Genomic DNA, 6362 nt, shown 5'->3' with positions numbered 1-6362 from the left:
CACGTCCCTCTCCACCTCCACGTCCCTCTCCTCCTCCACGTCCCTCTCCACCTCCACGTCCCTCTCCACCTCCACGTCCCTCTCCTCCTCCACATCCCTCTCCACCTCCACGTCCCTCTCCACCTCCACGTCCCTCTCCACGTCCCTCTCCACCTCCACGTCCCTCTCCACCTCCACGTCCCTCTCCACCTCCACGTCCCTCTCCACCTCCACGTCCCTCTCCACCTCCCTCTCCACGTCCCTCTCCACCTTCACGTCCCTCTCCACCTTCACGTCCCTCTCCACCTTCACGTCCCTCTCCTCCTCCACGTCCCTCTCCTCCTCCACGTCCCTCTCCACCTCCCTCTCCTCCTCCACGTCCCTCTCCACCTCCCTCTCCACCTCCCGTCCCTCTCCACCTCCACGTCCCTCTCCACCTCCACGTCCCTCTCCACCTCCACGTCCCTCTCCACCTCCACCTCCCACTCCACCTCCACGTCCCTCTCCACCTCCACGTCCCTCTCCACCTCCACGTCCCTCTCCACCTCCACGTCCCTCTCCACCTCCACGTCCCTCTCCACCTCCCTCTCCTCCTCCACGTCCCTCTCCACCTCCACGTCCCTCTCCACCTCCACGTCCCTCTCCACCTCCCTCTCCACGTCCCTCTCCACCTTCACGTCCCTCTCCACCTTCACGTCCCTCTCCTCCTCCACGTCCCTCTCCTCCTCCACGTCCCTCTCCACCTCCCTCTCCTCCTCCACGTCCCTCTCCACCTCCCTCTCCACGTCCCTCTCCACCTTCACGTCCCTCTCCACCTTCACGTCCCTCTCCTCCTCCACGTCCCTCTCCTCCTCCACGTCCCTCTCCACCTCCCTCTCCTCCTCCACGTCCCTCTCCACCTCCCTCTCCACCTCCACGTCCCTCTCCACCTCCACGTCCCTCTCCACCTCCACGTCCCTCTCCACCTCCACGTCCCTCTCCACCTCCACGTCCCTCTCCACCTCCCTCTCCACGTCCCTCTCCACCTTCACGTCCCTCTCCACCTCCACGTCCCTCTCCACCTCCACGTCCCTCTCCACGTCCCTCTCCACCTCCACGTCCCTCTCCACCTCCACGTCCCTCTCCACCTCCACCTCCACGTCCCTCTCCACCTCCCTCTCCTCCTCCACGTCCCTCTCCACCTCCACGTCCCTCTCCACCTCCACGTCCCTCTCCACCTCCACGTCCCTCTCCACCTCCACGTCCCTCTCCACCTCCACGTCCCTCTCCACCTCCACGTCCCTCTCCACCTCCACGTCCCTCTCCACCTCCACCTCCACGTCCCTCTCCACCTCCCTCTCCTCCTCCACGTCCCTCTCCACCTCCACGTCCCTTTCCACCTCCACGTCCCTCTCCACCTCCACGTCCCTCTCCACCTCCACGTCCCTCTCCACCTCCACGTCCCTCTCCACGTCCCTCTCCACCTTCACGTCCCTCTCCTCCTCCCTGTCCCTCTCCACGTCCCTCTCCACCTTCACGTCCCTCTCCACCTTCACGTCCCTCTCCTCCTCCCTGTCCCTCTCCACGTCCCTCTCCACCTTCACGTCCCTCTCCACCTTCACGTCCCTCTCCACCTCCACGTCCCTCTCCTCCTCCCTGTCCCTCTCCACGTCCCTCTCCACCTTCACGTCCCTCTCCACCTTCACGTCCCTCTCCTCCTCCACATCCCTCTCCACCTCCCTGTCCCTCTCCACCTCCACGTCCCTTTCCTCCTGCCTGTCCCTCTCCTCTTTGCCTATCCTCCTGCCTGTCCTCCTCTCCCCCTCCCTGTCCTCTCCACCTCCCCCTCCCTTTCCTCCTGCCTGTCCCTCTCCTCCTGCCTGTCTCTCTCCTCCCTCCTCTCTGTCCCTCTCCTCCTCCTCCCTGTCCTCCTCCGCCTTAGTCTTGCCCCTCCAGAGACCTGACCCGTTCTTTTCATTTTCCTCCTGGCTGTAAGCAGGACAATCACGCTGCTACAGTTTGGCAGCTTCTCAATGAGACAGGTTGGCCTCGTGTTCAGAATGGCCCCATGCAACAGACCTCCTCTCACCTCTGGCTCCCATCTATCTCTCTCTTTTCATCCCTCACTGACTGTGCTTGCCCGAGCATGTCTGACTGCAGCGGCTGCTCTGAGGTCTTGAAAGTCAGTTTTCAGCGGTTCTGCTTTTCACCTGCTGTTCTGAAACGGTGTGGTCTTCTCTTTATCACAGTCTGTGTGGTCTTCATCACGGTGTGTGTGTGGTCTTCATCACGGTGTGTGTGGTCTTCATCACGGTGTGTGTGTGTGGTCTTCATCACGGTGTGTGTGTGGTCTTCATCACGGTGTGTGTGTGGTCTTCATCACGGTGTGTGTGTGGTCTTCATCACGGTGTGTGTGGTCTTCATCACGGTGTGTGTGTGGTCTTCATCACGGTGTGTGTGTGGTCTTCATCACGGTGTGTGTGTGGTCTTCATCACGGTGTGTGTGTGGTCTTCATCACGGTGTGTGTGTGGTCTTCATCACGGTGTGTGTGTGGTCTTCATCACGGTGTGTGTGTGGTCTTCATCACGGTGTGTGTGGTCTTCATCACGGTGTGTGTGTGGTCTTCATCACGGTGTGTGTGTGGTCTTCATCACGGTGTGTGTGGTCTTCATCACGGTGTGTGTGGTCTTCATCACGGTGTGTGTGGTCTCATCATCGGTGTGTGTGTGGTCTTCATCACGGTGTGTGTGTGGTCTTCATCACGGTGTGTGTGTGGTCTTCATCACGGTGTGTGTGGTCTTCATCACGGTGTGTGTGTGGTCTTCATCACGGTGTGTGTGTGGTCTTCATCACGGTGTGTGTGTGGTGTGGTCTTCATCACGGTGTGTGTGGTCTTCATCACGGTGTGTGTGGTCTTCATCACGTGTGTGTGTGGTCTTCATCACGGGTGTGTGTGGTCTTCATCACGTGTGTGTGTGGTCTTCATCACGTGTGTGTGTGGTCTTCATCACGGTGTGTGTGTGGTCTTCATCACGGTGTGTGTGTGGTCTTCATCACGGTGTGTGTGTGGTCTTCATCACGGTGTGTGTGTGGTCTTCATCACGGTGTGTGTGTGGTCTTCATCACGGTGTGTGTGTGGTCTTCATCACGGTGTGTGTGTGGTCTTCATCACGGTGTGTGTGGTCTTCATCACGGTGTGTGTGGTCTTCATCACGGTGTGTGTGGTCTTCATCACGGTGTGTGTGTGGTCTTCATCACGGTGTGTGTGTGGTCTTCATCACGGTGTGTGTGTGGTCTTCATCACGTGTGTGTGTGGTCTTCATCACGGTGTGTGTGTGGTCTTCATCACGGTGTGTGTGTGGTCTTCACGGTGTGTGTGTGGTCTTCATCACGGGTGTGTGTGGTCTTCATCACGGTGTGTGTGGTCTTCATCACGGTGTGTGTGGTCTTCATCACGGTGTGTGTGTGGTCTTCATCACGGTGTGTGTGTGGTCTTCATCACGGTGTGTGTGTGGTCTTCATCACGGTGTGTGTGTGGTCTTCATCACGGTGTGTGTGTGGTCTTCATCACGGTGTGTGTGGTCTTCATCACGGTGTGTGTGTGGTCTTCATCACGGTGTGTGTGTGGTCTTCATCACGGTGTGTGTGTGGTCTTCATCACGGTGTGTGTGTGGTCTTCATCACGGTGTGTGTGTGGTCTTCATCACGGTGTGTGTGGTCTTCATCACGGTGTGTGTGTGGTCTTCATCACGGTGTGTGTGGTCTTCATCACGGTGTGTGTGTGGTCTTCATCACGGTGTGTGTGGTCTTCATCACGGGTGTGTGGTCTTCATCACGGTGTGTGTGGTCTTCATCACGTGTGTGTGTGGTCTTCATCACGGTGTGTGTGTGGTCTTCATCACGGTGTGTGTGTGGTCTTCATCACGGTGTGTGTGGTCTTCATCACGGTGTGTGTGTGTCTTCATGTGTGTGGTCTTCATCACGGTGTGTGTGTGGTCTTCATCACGGTGTGTGTGGTCTTCATCACGGTGTGTGTGGTCTTCATCACGGTGTGTGTGGTCTTCATCACGGTGTGTGTGTGGTCTTCATCACGGTGTGTGTGTGGTCTTCATCACGGTGTGTGTGTGGTCTTCACGGTGTGTGTGTGGTCTTCATCACGGTGTGTGTGGTCTTCATCACGGTGTGTGTGGTCTTCATCACGGTCTTCATGTGTGTGGTCTTCATCACGGTGTGTGTGGTCTTCATCACGGTGTGTGTGGTCTTCATCACGGTGTGTGTGTGGTCTTCATCACGGTGTGTGTGTGGTCTTCATCACGGTGTGTGTGGTCTTCATCACGGTGTGTGTGGTCTTCATCACGGTGTGTGTGGTCTTCATCACGGTGTGTGTGGTCTTCATCACGGTGTGTGTGTGGTCTTCATCACGGTGTGTGTGGTCTTCATCACGGTGTGTGTGGTCTTCATCACGGTGTGTGTGTGGTCTTCATCACGGTGTGTGTGTGGTCTTCATCACGGTGTGTGTGGTCTTCATCACGGTGTGTGTGGTCTTCATCACGGTGTGTGTGTGGTCTTCATCACGGGTGTGTGGTCTTCATCACGGTGTGTGTGGTCTTCATCACGGTGTGTGTGTGGTCTTCATCACGGTGTGTGTGGTCTTCATCACGGTGTGTGTGGTCTTCATCACGGTGTGTGTGTGGTCTTCATCACGGTGTGTGTGGTCTTCATCACGGTGTGTGTGTGGTCTTCATCACGGTGTGTGTGGTCTTCATCACGGTGTGTGTGGTCTTCATCACGGTGTGTGTGTGGTCTCACAGAGGAAGATGTTTCTCAGAATGAGCTTTCCCCCCAGACATGTCTGGGCACATTGGACATAAATGTTTATTTTCTCTCTGTCTCTCGACAAAACGGTTCTCTACAACATTTCACAGTCCATCGATACCCACTAGAAGCTGAAGCTGATCCAAACCATGACTGAAAACAACCGTACAGTGCTGTAAATGACAAGTAGGAAACCAATTTATTTGATATGATAAACACATTATAATATTTACATACACAGTAATAAAAATGCAGTCTTAGTAGCACAATGGGTTGTTTCACAAGTATTATAATTATTCATATTATTATTATTGGAGGATTTATGTTTACACATATTCGCCATTTTGATTGAGGGAGGGGGGTCCTGTTGTGGTGGCAAATATCATCAACACCAATTCACTAGATGAATAAATAAAATCAAGGCTATTGATAGTGCATTATCGGTGGTGAACAAACAGAGAAATGCGAGATTTAATTTCTTAACAGAAAAAAAATATTGAATGCATGTACAAGTTGTCCACAGCAAAAATGTGCACGAAGAGTTTGTGAATACTAAAGAGTTAGTATTCACAAAGACAATGTGAATAATTGTGAATACTAAGATAATGTAGTAATCAGAACCGGTGGAATGAAGAGCCGTAAAGGAACATGGTTGACCAACAAAAAAACAAGACGAAAAAAGATTACAAATGAATAATATGACAATTCAAGTAAAACAGGATTTTGTTAACTTAAAAACACAATTCCCTTCGCCTCAGTGAAGACTGGGTAAATAAAACATCATTCTTCTCTTCTATGTCATCAGAGAACAAACCAAATAGTTGTAAGACTAAAAAGCTAGCCTGGTTTCGGTTTTTCAAAACAGGAAGTCAAAATTATATACACGAACGAAGAAAGTAAAAATTGCTAAAAAAAAAACGCATCTGTGTTGCTAGAATAAAAATGAAAAACACACACCTATTAGTAAACTTTGCAAGACTTGACTCGGCTGTCCTCAAACTTTGGATCTGTGGAAGGATTCAGATAATATACTATGGTACAAAAGTTGTCAGACGAGGTTCAGTCCAACATACTATGGGGAGTCGCACTCTCGCGACTTCGGTTGAAGGATCTACGATCGCGCCTGACAGGGCCGACGAAATCCGCGCTTCCCTGGAAGCTCCGACTTCCCACAGGTGAAGCTCGGATTCATACCTTCAATTATTCCGCTCAGCACATCCTAACAACCTTCCGACCCCTGACCCCTAACCCTGACCCACAGCACATCATAACAACCTTCCGACCCCTGACCCCTAACCCTGACCCACAGCACATCATAACAACCTTCCGACCCCTGACCCCTAACCCTGACCCACAGCACATCATAACAACCTTCCGACCCCTGACCCCTAACCCACAGCACATCATAACAACCTTCCGACCCCTGACCCCTAACCCTGACCCACAGCACATCATAACAACCTTCCGACCCCTGACCCCTAACCCTGACCCACAGCACATCATAACAACCTTCCGACCCCTGACCCCGACCCACAGCACATCATAACAACCTTCCGACCCCTGACCCCTAACCCTGACCCACAGCACA

The sequence above is a fragment of the Oncorhynchus masou genome, chromosome 9, assembly GCF_036934945.1.
Source record: "Oncorhynchus masou masou isolate Uvic2021 chromosome 9, UVic_Omas_1.1, whole genome shotgun sequence".
Taxonomy (NCBI): Eukaryota; Metazoa; Chordata; class Actinopteri; order Salmoniformes; family Salmonidae; genus Oncorhynchus; species Oncorhynchus masou.
This window is presented reverse-complemented; position numbering follows the sequence as displayed.